An 18,197-nucleotide genomic window follows, 5' to 3' on the forward strand; every position below is an offset into this window, starting at 1 on the left:
TCTGGATTTGGAGTCACACTCAAAATTAAAGTGGAAAACCACACTACAGGCTGATCCAACTTTGATGTAATGTCCTTAAAACAAGTCAAAATGAGGCTCAGTAGTGTGTGTGGCCTCGACGTGCCTGTATGACCTCCCTACAACGCCTGGGCATGCTCCTGATGAGGTGGCGGATGGTCTCCTGAGGGATCTCCTCCCAGACCTGGACTAAAGCATCCGCCAACTCCTGGACAGTCTGTGGTGCAACGTGGCGTTGGTGGATGGAGCGAGACATGATGTCCCAGATGTGCTCAATTGGATTCAGGTCTGGGGAACGGGCGGCCAGTCCATAGCATCAATGCCTTCCTCTTGCAGGAACTGCTGACACACTCCAGCCACATGAGGTCTAGCATTGTCTTGCATTAGGAGGAACCCAGGGCCAACCGCACCAGCATATGGTCTCACAAGGGGTCTGAGGATCTCATCTCGGTACCTAATGGCAGTCAGGCTACCTCTGGCGAGCACATGGAGGGCTGTGCGGCCCCCCAAAGAAATCCCACCCCACACCATGACTGACCCACCGCCAAACCGGTCATGCTGGAGGATGTTGCAGGCAGCAGAATGTTCTCCACGGCGTCTCCAGACTCTGTCACGTCTGTCACGTGCTCAGTGTGAACCTGCTTTCATCTGTGAAGAGCACAGGGCGCCAGTGGCGAATTTGCCAATCTTGGTGTTCTCTGGCAAATTTCAAACGTCCTGCACGGTGTTGGGCTGTAAGCACAACCCCCACCTGTGGACGTTGGGCCCTCATACCACCCTCATGGAGTCTGTTTCTGACCGTTTGAGCAGACACATGCGCATTAGTGGCCTGCTGGAGGTCATTTTGCAGGGCTCTGGCAGTGCTCCTCCTTGCTCAAAGGCGGAGGTAGCGGTCCTGCTGCTGGGTTGTTGCCCTCCTACGGCCTCCTCCACGTCTCCTGATGTACTGGCCTGTCTCCTGGTAGCGCCTCCATGCTCTGGACACTACGCTGACAGACACAGCAAACCTTCTTGCCACAGCTCGCATTGATGTGCCATCCTGGATGAGCTGGACTACCTGAGTCACTTGTGTGGGTTGTAGACAACGTCTCATGCTACCACTATAGTGAAAGCACCGCCAGCATTCAAAAGTGACCAAAACATCAGCCAGGAAGCATAGGAACTGAGAAGTGGTCTGTTGTCACCACCTGCTGAACCACTCCTTTATTGGGGGTGTCTTGCTTATTGCCTATAATTTTCACCTGTTGTCTATTCCATTTGCACAACAGCATGTGAAATGTATTGTCAATTAGTGTTGCTTCCTAAGTGGACAGTTTGATTTCACAGAAGTGTGATTAACTTGGAGTTACATTGTGTTGTTTAAGTGTTCCCTTTATTTTTTTGAGCAGTGTATATATACGAAATATATGTGAAGAAAAAAAGATATATACACGGACATGACAAGATGAAGACAAAGACGCCTGACTGCTACGCCATCTTGGATCATTTTAAGTTGAATGTATTTGAAAATATCTACCAACAATGGTCAATCCAAAATGTATTTTTTAAAATGTGATGGAAATAAATGTACCAAGTCATTTACGGTTTCTATGCCTGTAGTTTTCCATGTGTGCAAATTTTACGATGAATTCTGAAAAGCTATCCAAGGATTATTCCATTAGGTTGTGTTTCTAGGGAGTGGTATTGGTTCTTGTAAAATAAGCCATGGGTAGCGAGTTGATACAGTTCCAAGTCTGGAAGGTTAATAAAACCACCCTCAGACTTAGTAAGATGTATAAATTTACTTTTTATTCTATGAATTGTATTTGCCCATATGATGTCTGATATGACCAATTATATATTTTTTAAAGAATGTCTTCGCTGGGGTAATTGTTATTCCCGAAAATAAATACAAAAACGTTGGGAGCCATCAAATCAAACTTTATTTGTCACATGCGCCGAATACAAAAAGTGTAGACCTTACCGTGAAATTCTTACTTACAAGCCCTTAACCAACAGTGCAGTTCAAGAAGAGTTAAGAACATATTTAAAATAAACTAAAGTAAAACATTTAAAAAAGTAACACAATAACATAACAATAACGAGGCTATATACCGAGTCATGTGAAGTAGATAATAAACCGCAAGAAGCAACAGTGTTCAAAAAATATGGGGGGGGGGGGCTATGTAATAGTCCGGTGGTCTTATGGCTTGGGGGGTAGAAGCTGTTAAGGAATTAAAGTTATCTTTATACACTACCGGTCAAAAGTTTTAGAACACTTACTCATTCAAGGGTTTTTCTTTACTTTTACTATGTTCTACATTGTAGAATAGTAGTGATATCAAAACTATGAAATAACTCATATGGAATCATGTAGTAACCAAAAAAGTTTTAAATGAATCAAAATATATTTTATATTTGAGATTCTTCAAATAGCCACCCTTTTCCTTGATGACAGCTTTGCGCACTTGGCATTCTCTCAACCACTTCATGAGGCAGATACCTGGAATGCATTTCAATTAACAGGTGTGTTTTGTTAAAAGTAAATTTGTGGAATTTCTCTTTGCTTAGTTCCCTCCTGTACTCCTTGTTCACCCACGACTGCGTGGCCACGCATGACTCCAACAACATAATTTAGTTTGCCTGACGACACAACGGTGGTAGGCATGATCACCGATGATGATGAGACAGTGTACAGGGAGGTCAGAGACTGCCAGGACAACACCCTCCCCCTCAACGTCTGCAAGAAAAAAAGGAGTAAAAAAAAAAAGAATTACTTTTTAACACGGCATTGTCGAAAAAACGCTCGTAAGCAAGCAATTTACTATAAATATAGTCAACACCTGTTGTATTCGGCGAATGTGACAATTTTTTTCAATTTTATTTATAGTATACTGTTTGCACTGTAATTCTGACTGTCCCCTCTTCAGCTTGATTTAATTAGGCATCCAGTAATGTCAACTGACCTTTAAACATGAGTAAAATCTGTCACGCCCTGATCTGTTTCACCTGTTCCTGTGACTGTCTCCACCCTCTCCAGGTGTCGCATATTTTCCCCAGTGTATTTATCCCTGTGTTTCCTGTCTCTCTGTGCCAGTTCGTCTTGCATGTTTAGTCTTGTAAGTCAACCAGCGTGTTTTTCCCGTACTCCTTTTTGCTATTCTCCTTTTTCTAGTCCTCCTGGTTTTGACCCTTGCCTGTTTCTGGACTCTGTACCCGCCTGCCTGACCATTCTGCCTGCTTTGACCACGAGCCTGTCTGCCACTCTGTACCTAATGGACTCTGATCTGGTTTTGACCTTTTGCCTGTCCACGACCAATCTCTTGCCTACCCTTTTGAATTATTAAACATTGTAAGACTCCAACCAACTGCCACCTGTGTCTGCATCTGGGTCTCAGCTTGTGCCTTGATAAAATCATTATGGTGCAGAGCATCTGAGTCATGTAAAAGCTTCTCTCTCACTTCCCACACAGCGACGTGCTGCAGGATGTGGAGAATGACATCATCCACATGGGCCACGCCATCAGGACCTTCTACTCCGCCCTCATCAACCTGCTGGGACACTGTGCCCCTGAGATGCATGTGAGTCTGTTTAACCTCCTGATTGGACACTGTCAATAGTCCAATAGACTAGCGCTGTTTTGTAGGACCACAAATAGCTCCCCTGGGTTTACACTGATTGGCCATGCAGTGATTGACACTGCATACTAATCCAAACTTTATCAGGGTTAAGAATCTCTATTTCCTCACTTTTATTATGTGTCCAAAAAGTGAAGGTTGGTATTATATCCTGCAAATTACTTGACAGCTAAATAATTTGACATTGGCTGCTTCTCTGAGGTGTTTGAAGAACTTGGAGTGAATGGCAGAGCTTAAAGGCCCAGTGCAGTTAACTTAATTTCCTGTTTTTTTTAATATATTAACATATATTTCCACACTATGAGATAATACTGGAATGCTATTGTGAAAATGATGATAATGCCCTTTTTGTGTAAGAGCTGTTTGAAAAGGCCAACTACAGTTTCAGCCTATTTTGGTGGGATAGAGTTTTGGCCTGCCTGGTGACATTAGTTAATATGCCAATAAAAGAGATGAAGCCAAGATGACGTTGCTGTGAGAGGGAGTGTTTTCTCGCTTGTCAAAGCAACTTTGAGGGTTAGGTGGTTAACAGTCTAATATTGGCTATCAATGTAGCAAGAAACTAACTATAACTTGTTTTAACCACATAGGACAAGTTTAGAGTTAGTTTTTGTCAAGTTGAATGGGAAGACCACGACAGAAAGACAACAGAAGATGGAATATCCAAGCCTCAGAGAAGACGACAGGAGTAGGTGGCTACAATGAGAGCCAGAGCAGCATGGATACACTAGATGTGTCATGACTTCTACTAAAGGTGGCTCCTCCCCCTGTTCGGGCTGCGCTCGGCGGTTGTCGTCGCCGGTCTACTAGCTGCCACCGATTCCTTTTCGTTTGGTTTTGTCCGTCTTGTGTTGCAGCTGTTTTGAGTTTAGGTTCATTAGTGGGTTATTTATTCTCGCACTACCAGTTTGGGTTCGTGCGGGATTGTTTTTGGTTTACCTGTCGTGGTTTTGGGTTGCGTTGTATTTTCTGTGTCTTTAGTGGACAGGCGTTCTTTCTGGACTGCGTTCCGGACCTTTTGGGTGGACTCTTATTCGGGTCATGTGCCTGTTCATTTTTTGGTTGGACTCAGGAATAAACACTCTTCTCTTGCATATTTGGTCTCCTGAGCCTGACTTCACCCCCCCCCCCCACCCCACCTCTCCTAGGGAGAACTGACAAGATGCTGCAAGCTCAAGCAAGAGAAAAACAAAACTGACAAGGATGAGATCCTTGCAACCTCTTTACCTCAGACCACAAATAAAAATTTAAAAAAGTGAAAGAGGACATTTCCATGTCTGAACTTTTCTCCGCAATCCTCTCCCTGTCTAATAAACAAGGTGCCACGTTATCAAGTGTCCATCATAGAGCAGGCTACCGAAGAAACATCAAAGAAGATTGATAATTATCAGAGACTGTCCGTCAGCTTCACAAAGTTGTGAGCGAGAACAAGGAAAAGATAACGTTCCTAGAGAATGAGCTGAAGAAACTCCAATCCCAAATTAATGAGCTGTAAGAATGTAGCTGAACTTCAAAGGTACTCTCTCGGGTGGAATCTGAAAATCCAAGGTGTAAGAGAGGGAGAGGACATTAGGGAAGCCGTCATTAATATCCTGGGAATGGTGGCTCCGTGCATCAAAGACAAGTTAAGAGACATGATCGACGTGGTACATTGACTTGGGAAACTAAGATCTGATGTACCCCCTCGCAATATCATCCTGCGCTTCAATATTCACCATTACAGGGACATCATCTGAAAATTGGCCTAAGGGAACAAGTTTCTGGATGAGAAGAAGCTCAAAGAGGCTACGATACCGCAGGATCAGACTGCCAGGGAGAAACTGTGGCCGCTTATACAGAACGCACGACAAGAGGGAAAGAAGGCTGGGTTCAAGGGCTCACACGCATTTATCAAAGGAAGAAAGATTACTGGTTAACTCTGACATGAACCACACTTGAACTGGGAGTACTGCCAAGAGTACATTTAATGTACCGCCACAAGTAAATTTACTGTTTGAACTACAATTATGAACACTTGCCAACAAAAAAAAAGAAAAGGGATTTGTTATACTGTTAACCCCCGCTACCTCAGCTAACCGTAGTTTTCCGTCAGAGTAACCCTCAAGGTTCAATGTTTGTTTTATTGTTCACATTACTACATCTGTCATCTAGTTTGTCTCTTTTTTATGCAGGACTTTGTTTTCATCTCACTCAATATCGTCAGTCTGAATGCTTTGAGAGATCTTAGAAAAAGGAAAGCCTTATTTTTATATTGTAAACGCAGTAATGTAGACTTTGTCCTTCAGGAAACTCATTTGTGTGAAAGGGATTTGAAAACCATTCTGCTGGTGATTTGACACTTATCCACAAGTTTAAAGGCGACATTCTTAAATCCACATCTTCACAGGATGGGAGATGAGTCATAGTAACTGTTAAACTTGACAATGCTATTTTCATCATCTGTAATGTGTATGGCCATAACTCACATGCTTCAATAAGACCCCTTTTGCCCAATTTACCAGACAATTACAGGATTTACACAACAAATACTCAGAGGCTTTTCTAATTATTTCAGGGGATTTTAATGAAACACATGACTGTTGATTGTTTTAGTCCTAGAATGAGTCAAAGCTCTAAAAATAGCAATATCATCATAACATTATGCAAGGATCTCTGATGCCTGGTGTTATTTCAATCCGGATGCAAGGGTTATACCTGGACCAACAAAACTATGACACGTAAATCTAGAATAGATTTATTCCTAATTTCCCCCATTTTGTTCTAGCTGTAGATCATCAGTTGGCTCCCTTTTCTGATCATCATTTGATTTCCCTGAATTTACAAAAGAAACAAAGAAGAAAAGAGAGAAAAGGGGGGAGTGAATGAGATAAATTGGTTCTAGTCTCATCAGCCTGGGGTTAAGTTGGCTCAAGTTGAGACAGATTGCCAAGCATTTATTACAAATCCACCCCCCATCAAAACATTCTGTTGCGTTAGCCAAAATATAATGTGGTGAAATTATTGTCCAAATCTCTTTCAGGGCTTGTCATTTATCCAGATGGAACTGTAGTCGAACCAGACCCAGCCACTGTGTTCTGCTCGGACCACAAGTCAGCCATGGCGCTGTTCCTGGACTGTGTAGGACATCGAGGACCAGAGCGTCCTTTTCCACCTGCTGGAAGTGTTCTTCCTGACAGACCTGCAGGCTACTGCCTCTCTGGACACAATGAGGGAGACATTGGGCATACTGACAAAGCACCACTGAAGTGACCATTGTTATGGAACTGAGGGACCTACAGAAATGCCCACTGTGATTCATTATAACCTCATTGGAGTGATCAGCTAATGAACATTGCGTAACAAAGAGTGAGACACTATCACATCACAAGGATTATCCTCTCTAACACAGATGAAGTGCACCATTAATAAATTAACGAAATTTGAATTAAGGTTAGTATTGGAGACAGAATAGTAGTGGCTACTACCGAACACTATGGGGCACTGTTACCATATCCAGTTTTTTCCTCACTCATTCACTCCCCCTTCCACTAATTCTTAACAGACTTCAATGAACAACCTGTCCCCTTCGCTCCTGTCCCTCCATTTCTCTGACTCTCCTCTCAGACTTTTATGGATAAAATCATTTTTCCTCAGTCTCTCCCTGCTAGCCTCCCCTAGGGTAAAATTGTACATCTCTTTTTGGTCCTGACACTTCAGTAAAGTAAACTTCACCCGGCGGCTTCTCTCCCTGCAAACTAATCTGAGTGCCACAGACATGGCCCTAGCCCGTACCTGTGTAAGGCTGTGCTCACTAAGTACTCCAGCCTGTTCTCTGAGACCGAGGGCCAGGGGCCACTGCTGGATGCTCTCCTACAGGCTGTCTACCACTTGTCCAGGGCCCTCAGCCTCACCAAGGCCCAGAGAGATGCCATGCTGGCCATAAGCAGGTGGGGGACATGGAGGAACTATGTTATCACTGTCACTCCATACTGCTCCCTTATTGCCTCCATCACTTGCACACCTTCTCTACCATAGAGGCAGAATGGGCACAGTTATTTACAAGGATATGTTATTCTAAAGGAAATGTTGGTGCATACTCTGTCTTTATCTGCTTGTGTCCTCAGTAAGCTTAGGCTGTCCATGATGCAACTTCTCCTCTGTCGGCTTGTTTTTGAGGTGCCTTTCTGACAGACCACACCAAAATGCCACTCAATTAAGTGATAATGCCCGATAAGCCGGTGTTTGGAGGATATATTGGCACAAGTGTTGTTCGTTGAGGCCCCGCGAATCGTGCTAATATATCCTCCAAACACCGGTTTCGAGGGCATTATCACTTTTATACAACGGGTTATCAACATATTCGAATAATGATTTACATATTTTCATTAAACGTTATTTAGATGAATTCGTTCATACTATTTCATCTTTCCATAAGATATAGTCCCGACACAAATCTAGGGCTGCTACCCAAGCCGGCTGGTCGTTCACCCTATCGGATCATGTTCTGTATCTATGGACGCAACGTTTGTTCGTTCTAAATGTTCTATTGCCATATTGGCTGGCAGCGTTCTTATTCCTTGCTAACTGACAGTTACATCAAACAATGCAGTCAGAATAACATCAAGTAGCTGCATTTGCGTTTGTTTAAGCTGTTTTCTAGTGACATTTATTTGGGTACATCCATAGATTTGAGCCATGTTTTCAATTTAAATGTAAAAATACAATAATTAGTGCAGCTTCGCAAGTCCATGGGCATTGCATTCAAGTATATTGTAGCTAACAGAGAACGCCGATAGACTGATTTTACTGTGTTGAAAAGGGACAAAGCAATCCCCTCTAGTTACTGCCCTTGTTATCCTGGAGTTGCTTTCCTTGAGCATAATATGCCGGCATAGGGGTGGAGGTGCAAGTATATGCAGGATCTTAAAGACAAGGCTTGCATCTACGTACTGTTTAAAGCTATCCAGACTAAATCATTTATGTTTGTAAATGATATGACAATGGTGGTAACTGTTTGGTTTGTTATCAAAAATCATAATGTTTTGTTTGTAGAGTGATTTTAATTGGTTTCAGAATAGTAGCTCCTGCTTGTGACCAGCATGTGAGGCAATATGTGAGAAGATCATAGCATGCATATATAGTTTGGCGGCCTCCAGGGAAAGGAAAGGTCTTATAACATATCGTTGGATATTGTGTTAACCACCTTCTTCACATGTTTCTTAAATGTCAAGTTGGAGTCCAAAATGATGCCGAGATAGCTGAAGTTCAACACAACTTTCAGATTCTCCCCATTAACCTCTATGGGATGGTGACTCCCCCCACGGGACGGTTAAGCTAACGTAGGCTAATGTGAGTAGCATGAGGTTGTAAGTAACATTTCCCAGGACATCTGATATGGGCAGAAAGCTTAAATTCCTGTTAATCTAACTGCACTGTCCAATTTACAGTAGCTATTACAGTGAAAGTCTTTGCTATTGTTGGGGAGAGTGCACAGTTATGAACTTCAAAGTGTATTAGTAAACCAATTAGGCACATTTGGGCAGTCTTGATGCAATGGATCAGTCTAAACGTTTGCACATACACTGCTGCCATCCAGTGGCCAAAATCTCAATTGCGCCTGGGCTGGAATAATACATTATGGCCTTTCTCTCGCATTCCAAAAATGATTTTAAGAAAAACAATATTTTTTTCTTTGTATTATCTTTTACCAGATCAAATGTGTTATATTCTCCTACATTCCTTTCACATTTCAACAAAATGCAATGTGTTTCCTTTCAAATGGTACCAAGGATATGCATATCCTTGCTTCAGGGCCTGAGTATGTCATTTTAGGCAAAAATTTAAAAAAGGGTAGGATTCTGAAGAGGTTATTAAAAGATCAGCTTGTTGGGAATAATCAATGGATTTCTTAGAAGTACATACAGTCTTGTTGATATTGAAATGCAGACAAGAATTAGTCATCCATTTAGAAACATGTACCATAGCATGTTAACAACTACAGTGCCTTGCAAAAGTCTTCATCCCCCTTGGCATTTTTCCTATTCTGTTGCATTACAACTTGTAATTTAAATTGATTTTTATTTGGATTTCATGTAATGTACATACACAAAATAGTCAAAATTGGTCAAGTAAAATAAAAAAGTGGTGCGTGCATATGTATTCACCCCCTTTGCAATGAATAAGATCTGGCGCAACCAATTACCTTCAGAAGTCACATAATTAATTAAAGTCCACCTATGTGCATTCTTGGTGTCAAGTGATCTGTCACATGATCTCAGTATATACACCTGTTCTGAAAGGCCCCAGAGTCTGCAACATCACTAAGCAAGGCGCACCACCAAGCAAGCGGCACAATGAAGACCAAGGAGCTCTCCAAACAGGTCAGGGACAAAGTTGTGGAGAAGTACAGATTAGGGTTGGGTTATCAAAAAATATCAGAAACTTTGAACATCCCATGGAGCACCATTAAATCTCTTATAAAATGGAAAGAATATGGCACCAAAACGCATGGACCAGGCAAGAAGTGCATTAATCAGAGGCAACAAAGAAAACGCTATGTCTGGCGCAAACCCAACACCTCGCATCACCCCGAGAACACCATCCCCAGTGAAGCATGGTGGTGGCAGCATCATAGTGTGGGGATATTTTTCATCGGCAGGGACTGGGAAACTGGTCAGAATGGAAGGAATGATGGATGGCGCTATGTACAGAGAAATTCTTGAGGGAAACCTGTTTCAGTCTTCCAGAGATTTGAGACTGGGACGGAGGTTCACCTTCCAGCAGGACAATGACCCTAAGCATACTTCTAAAGCAACACTTGAGTGGTTTAAGGGGAAACATTTAAATGTCTTGGAATGGCCTAGTCAAAGCCCAGACCTCAATCCAATTGAGAATCTGTGTTATGACTTAAAGATTGCTGTACACCAGTGGAACACATTCAAGGAGCTGGAGCAGTTTTGCCTTAAAGAATGGGCAAAAATCCCAGTGGCTAGATGTGCCAAGCTTATAGAGACACCCCTGGATACTTGCAGCTGTAATTGCTCTATAAAGTATTGACTTGGGGGGGATAGTTATGCACGCTCAAGTTTTTTGTTTGTTGTTGTCTTATTTCTTGTTTCACAATTAAAATATTTTGCATCTTCAAAGTAGAAGTAGGCATGTTGTGTAAATCAAATGATACAACCCCCAAAAAATCCATTTTAATTCCAGGTTGTAAGGCAACAAAATAGGAAAAATGCCATGGGGGTGAATACTTTTGTAAGCCACTGTACTCTTTGCCAGCCTTCAGAAGACCATAACATATGCAAATATGTTCCCCTTTGTGTTTTACACCTTCAGCAGAGGAATGACATTTCTGAGTGCATGTCATTCAGTTTCACTGGCATATAGTACGTTCTATGGATGGTCTAAAACTTCAATAATTTGAACATGACTGGGGATTCAAACATATCTTTATCCATTTATCGTCATCAACAGCTCCTACCAGGTCTTTCTCACATTTTTGTTTTACATGTTTTGTATCATTGGGAAAAGCCTCTATCAACCAACCCTTGATACAGTTCGGAAATCAACTTTGAGGTTTGTCAGACTGCCATAAAATAGCATCTGGCTTGTCCAGTGTTTTCTGCACAGAGGAATAAAGTGTTGTTTCGGCAAAAATGCACTTCACCTCCATCACAATCTGGTCTTTCCTGGTTGCCTGACCCCTTGAAATTACCATTATTCCTAGATCCCAGACTGTAGCGTTAAGCTTAAGCTACTATCTTGTAGCTACTTTGTATCATTCACTGATATTGTTAATATGCTGCAAAATTCACCTGATCTCTATAGACTGGTCTTCCCTGGCTGTCTGATCCTGCTGGGACCCCTTTCACTATCCGATCCTGCTAAGACATGATGAGCATGGTGTTGTGTACTGACTGCACTAGATGGCTGCATTCCCGCTGGATGGCTGCGAGACCTGCAGGTCCCGAACAGAGATCATTGCGGGGGTGGTCGGCAATTTTCATGCTGCGGGCAGGAGCCATTTGTCAGACGATTATTTGGAAATGGTCCTTTTTCTGCTTTGTCTGCATTAGCCTACCTATTTTATTAAAAACACGTATTTTTCACATTCACACACTCAGAATTCGCTGCTTCAACTTCAGTAGCCTACCTCTCCTAGTTGGGCATGAGAGTTCAAGTGTGCCTGGTGTGTGTGTGTGGTCTCATTGAAATAGAGTAGGCTGCCTACATGGGCAGAGAATCACATGGCAGTTAACTTGAAAATGAAATGTTCTTAAATATTATTAGCCTAGTTTACTATTGTAAATTGTGGTGGCAGGTAGCCTAGTGATTAGAGCTTTGGGCCAGTAACTGAAAGGTTGCTAGTTCGAATCCCTGAGCTGCCCTGTTCATTGTAAATAAGATTTTGTCCATAACTGACTTGCCTAGTTAAATAGAAATCTGTAAATGTACATTGATAGTGGAGGGTGTGCAACCAACGTGAGTCAAAGTACAATCCAAAAATGTAATCATCATTGAAAAGGAATTGTGCGCAAACAGTTGAAGTTGGAAGTTTACATACACTTAGGTTGGAGTCATTAATAACCTTCTTATGGCTTGGGGGCAGTATTTTTTACGTCTGGATGAGAAGCGTGCCCAAAGTAAACTGCCTGTTACTCAGGCCCAGAAGCTAGGATATGCATATAATTGGTAGATTTGGATAAACACTCTAAAGTTTCCAAAACTGTTAAAATAATGTCTGTGAATATAACAGAACTGATATGGCAGACGAAAACCTGAGGAAAATCCATCCAGGAAGTGGGATTTTTTTTGAGGAGGGTAGTTTTCAATCTAATGGGTTAGGACCCAGATTGCAGTTCCTATGGCTTCCACTAGATGTCAACAGTCTTTAGACATTGTTTGAGGCTTGGTTTCTGAAAAATGAAGAAGAATGAGACCTTTCTGTCAGTAGACTGTAGAATCATGCAGTACTGGTTTGCGCGCGTGACCGAGAGTGCGCCGTTCATGTTTTTCCTTTCTATTGAATACGCTATTGTCCGATTAAATATTAACGATTATTTAGACAATTGACAACCCGAGGATTAATTATAAACATCTTTTGACATATTTCAACGAACTTTACCGGTACTATTAGGATGTATTCGTCTGCATGTTTTGACCGCCTTTGAGCGAGTGGATTACTGAACAAAACGTGCCAACAAAACTGAGTTTTTGGGATATAAAGAGGGACTTTATCAAACAAAACAAACATTTATTGTGTAGCTGGGACTCTTGTGACTGCAACCAGATGAAGATCTTCAAAGGTAAGTGATTAATTTTATTGCCATTTCTGACTTTCGAGACGCCTCTACTTGGTTGGAAAATGTTTGTATGCTTTTGTAAGCGGGGCGCTGTCCTCAGATAATCGCATGGTTTGCTTTCGCCGTAAAGCCTTTTTGAAATCTGACAGTGGCTGGATTAACAAGAAGTTAATCTTTAAGCCGATGTATAACACTTGTATTTTTCGGAATGTTTATTATGACTATTTCTGTGTTTTGAATTTGGCGCTCGGCAATTTCACCGGATGTTGTCGAGGTGGGTCGCTAGCGGAACGCCTGCGCCAGAAAGTTTGCAGCATGTTGTGGGGGTGCTTTGCTGCCGGAGGGACTGGTGCACTTCATAAAATAGATGGCATCATGAGGCATGAAAAGTATGTGGATATATTGAAGCAACATCTCAAGACATCAGTCGGGAAGTTAAAGCTTGGTCGCAAATGGGTCTTCTAAATGGACAACGACCCCAAGCATACTTCCAAAGATGTCGCAAAATGGCTTAAGGACAACAAAGTCAAGGTATTGGAGTGGCCATCACAAAGCCCTGACCTCAATCCCATAGAATATTTGTGGCCAGAACTGAAAAAGCGTGTGCGAGCAAGGAGGCCTACAAACCTGACTCAGTTACACCAGCTCTGTGAGGAGGAATGGGGCAAAATTCACCCAACTTATTGTGCGAAGCTTGTGGAAGGCTACCCAAAATTAAACAATTTAAAGGCAATGCTACCAAATACTAATTGAGTGTATGTAAATGTCTGACCCACTGGAAATGTGATGAAAGAACTAAAAGCTGAAATAAATCATTCTCTCTACTATTATTCCGACATTTCACATTCTTAAAATAAAGTGGTGATCCTAACTGACCTAAGACAGGGCATTTTTACTAGGATTAAATGTCAGGTATTGTGAAAAACTGAATTGAAATATATTTGACTAAGGTGTTTGTAAACTTCCGACTTCAACTGTAGGTTAGACTATTATGGTGAGTGAGTGGGTATTGATTACCCATTTACTTGTCTCTGCCTGCAAATCATCCTCTTAAGGTAGGCTATATCCTATAGGCTTATGCAAAACATAGCAAGTGTAGCTGTCATCATTCTTGCTGATTCGAGTTCAGTAGCCATACCTGCGAGATCTGGTGCGCGTGTAGTCTCAATTAAATAGAGTAGGCTATAGCCTATGCATGCGCAGAGAAGGACGTGGCTGTTATCTTTCCAAGGAAATGTACTTCCTAAATTGGCCTATGATTAGGCTATAGTTTACTACATTGCCTAGAAATAGGCCTAAATATTCATCACTCATATTTCTCTGTCTGAAAATCTTCCCACTCCTAAAAAGTAGGCTATAAAAATATCTCAAGAGAAAGTGCAAGTCTCTCCAATTCTGCTCTCATCAAACTACATCTCGCATATTGCCTTACATAGCTCAGTAATACAAAACAAGGGCCATGTGAGAATCTCTGGCAATTTAACCTATTTCTTAAGTTATTTTTGCGTTTTTGATATTGAGAATACGGCGCAAAATGGCTGGGACCATGGCTGGCAAGTGAGCTGCGCCACATTCGCCTAAAATAACTGGTTTGGGACCAGCTCTTGCAGTAGAGGGTGGGAGTCGGACAGAAAGCCAGCAAGTGCAGGCGGGAGCAGGATGAAGAAATCAGTCCTGCAGACCTCTACTGTGTCAGTGTGAAAAGTAGGGAATTAGCTAGGGAAACTGACAGATCAATAATGTTACATTGCCATACTGACTAATAAAACTCATATTGTCCTGAAAAAACATAAGAATATCAATATTCAATTGTTTGGTCGATGGCTTCATTGTTTGACTCTAGTGTGATTGAGTCAAAACGAATAGCTGATGTTAGCCAAGTTTTGGCCATCTCTCTCTAATGATACATCAACTGGCGAAGGCTAGCCAAGTTAATTTACTTCAGAAACGGGACAAAACAAAGGCTACAAAACATCTCCATACAAACAGCAGCTGTTAGATAGTGATATGAGGTGGCTATTATTACTATCTGACAGATAACTGGATGCTAGCGCTGACCCGGATGTGGTAGTTAGCGTACCTTATTCATTCACCTCAGTTGAGAGGGGATGAGACATTAGCTAACGTTACATGTCAGTTACAATACTAGCTCAGCACTGCAAATAAATACTAGTTTCATTTTTTTCTGTTAAACAGCAGTTACGTTGCCAGCTACATCAGTCAACTAAATAGTTTACATCTCGGTGCAAGAGCGCAACATATGCACACTGAACTATTCTCAACTCTTCTGTGCTGGTCCAGCCAGCCTTCCAGAAGCTTTGCCTTCACACAGCCTGTCATCCCTCTCTGTGGTGTCCTTGCAGTCCTAAATCCAGCCAGCTGAAAACTCCAAACAGCTTACCCAACCTCTCAGAGGCATCCGCATGCTCCTAAAGCACACCTTTGCTGCTTTTGGTATCACATTGCGATGATAAAACTGGAGGGGACAAACATGCAACTTCAGACCCCCCCCCCGTCCCCCCCCGTCCTCAGTGAAAGGGGTGCCCCTGCATAAAATGATGCTGATTCGACTGGCTGAGAAAAGCTGCCTGCCTGTATCTCATCCCGACTACCAACCCCTACACATTCATTATTATGGGACAGCTGGAGATCGAATTTCAATACTGAAACAATGTTGCAAATGTCAGAGAGCCAGACAGCAATGTTTATACAAATCTCCGCTATTGAAAATCAATTGCTAGTTTAAAAGAAATGGGAGATAATGTATATATGCTTTTTACAGTGGAGATCAAGTTCATAAATTGTCTGGCTGGGCTGATGAGACAATGGATTGCGCAGTCAGATGGAACAAAGTAAATAGGCTTTTCAACGTTATAGCTTTAGCCGGTGTTAACACCAGCTGGAAAGCGATTTTAACCAATTAGCACCCAGGATTAGACCCACCTGTTGTAAAAAGTTAGGTATGGACTCTACAAGGTGTTGAAAGTATTCCACAGGGATGCTGGCCCACGTTGACTCCAATGCTTCCCACATTTGTGTCAAGTTGGCTTGATGTCCCAGCAGCGTTGCAGCGGCATGGACTCTACAAGGTGTCGAAAGTATTCCACAGGGATGCTGGCCCATGTTGACTCCAATGCTTCCCACAGTTGTGTCAAATTGTCTGGATGTCCCGGCAGCATTGCAGTTCTTGACACACTCAAACCGGTGCCCCTACCATACCTCGTTCCAAGGCACTTAAATATTTTGTCTTCATCCTCTGAATGGCACACACACACAATCCAATGCCTCAATTTTATCCTTAAATCCTTATTTAACCTGTCTCCTCCTCTTCATCTTTACTGATTGAAGTGGATTTATCAAGTGGCGTCAATAAGGGATCATTGCTTTCACCTGTATTCACCTGGTCAGTCTATGTAATGGAAAGAGCAGGTGTTCAAAATGTTTTAAACACTTGGCGTATAACAGCAGTAATACACACAGGCCATGTAATATATGTGTGTATTTCAACCTGTACAACTTTTCTGAAGACATTGACTTTGGGTAACTCCATATTTTCAGCTGTTGACCAATCACTATGAGCAGAGCTGGAGGTTTGGGACACGTGGCCTCCACCTCAGAGGAGGAGCTTCACTTCTACAGGAAGCTATTCTGGGGGTTGTTCAACGCGCTCTCCAGGAAGGTACAGTTGGACCAACTCTTAACCCAGCCTGTCCCAAAAACAACCCTTTGATGTTAACAGACTTGAAGGGTGTAAGCAATAGCCTACAAAGGGAGCTCCCAATAGCCCATTTGAAGGATAAGCGGAGTTGTCAACATATCATAACCAGGCCCATTCATATGTAATCGGGACCATTTAGATCTGTAAACATATATTGGAGGGGGCATTGGATTTGTTTTCAGACCAAGCAATAATGCTACTGCCCACACTAACCCACCCAGTCCATTATTTATATTATGTGTGTCTTTTCCTGTGTAGCCCTAAGGCATGTGTTTGTTCAGACTCTCCCTGTCTCCCTGTCTCCTCTCCTAAACAGCCCTATGACACTGAGCTCTCTAGGCTGGCTCTGCAGTATCTGGCAGCTGCAGCTGAAGCCCTCCCTCTTGACCACATGGACCCTGTTTGAGCCTGGTTGGAGAGACACCCACTCCATGGATGGAGAGGGATACTTTGACTCCCAGCCTGTAGACTCCTACAAGCGAGCCTTCAGCTAGGGCCTTTGAACTCTCGTTATTCTTCCCCTCTCTTGTAGAAATACCCCTTAAATTGACATGACATTCGAATTTCTAATATAAAATTGTTCTGATATGTGTCATGAATGTAGAAATGTTTTCTTCTTAATTAGTGTCTGTACCAGAGAAACTGGAGTTTGTGGTGAATAAATGCAGAACACACCCATGAGAAGTGGTCAATGGACAAGGTAACTGAGCTTACTATGAGTATAGCGTATGTTCTGTACAATAACTTTGACTGTCATTCTGTGTCAAACGTCAACTGCTTCGTCATTCTGTGTCAAGCGTGAACTGCTTCGTATGGAGAATATGCTGTGTGTGTATAGGATTATCATACTGTATATTATTAATTAGTTATGGGTATCATTGCTGTCTTTCAGTTTGCCAATGGCTTGGTCCTTGAGGAGCTCTGTGAAGAGACCAAAGTACACTCTCTCCTGAAGCCTTACATAGCTCTGGCTGAGAGGGTAGGTCTAAGCTATAGCAAACAGAGAGAGTACTGTAATATTTGTATGTAACTGTCTGTATTTGTTACAGTTCAACATTTTATCTTCCATTTGCTACTTTCATATTTGTTTTCCTCAGGACACAGAGGTGTATCGCTGGTCCATAAAGGAGACAGTGAAAAGTATGTTGGCCTTTGGCTGGACCATAGCGAGAACTAAAGAGGGAGATTTTATTATTTTATTTATTTATTTCACCTTTATTTAACCAGGTAGGCCAGTTGATAACAAGTTCTCATTTTCAATTGCAACCTGGCCAAGAAAAAGCAAAGCAGCGCGACACAAACAACACAGAGTTACACATGGAATAAACAAACGTACAGTCAATAACACAATAGAAAAAAGGCAGTGTGTGCAAATGATGTAAGATTAGGGTGGCAAGGCAATAAATAGGCCATAGGGGCGAAATAATTACAATTTAGCAATTAAACACAGGAGTGATAGATGTGCAGCAGATGAATGTGCAAGTAGAGATACTGGGGTGCAAAGGAGAAAAATAAATAAATAAACAATAGTATGGGGATGAGGTAGTTGGATGGGATAT

The sequence above is a fragment of the Salmo salar genome, chromosome 01, assembly GCF_965601325.2.
Source record: "Salmo salar chromosome 01, fSalSal1, whole genome shotgun sequence".
Taxonomy (NCBI): Eukaryota; Metazoa; Chordata; class Actinopteri; order Salmoniformes; family Salmonidae; genus Salmo; species Salmo salar.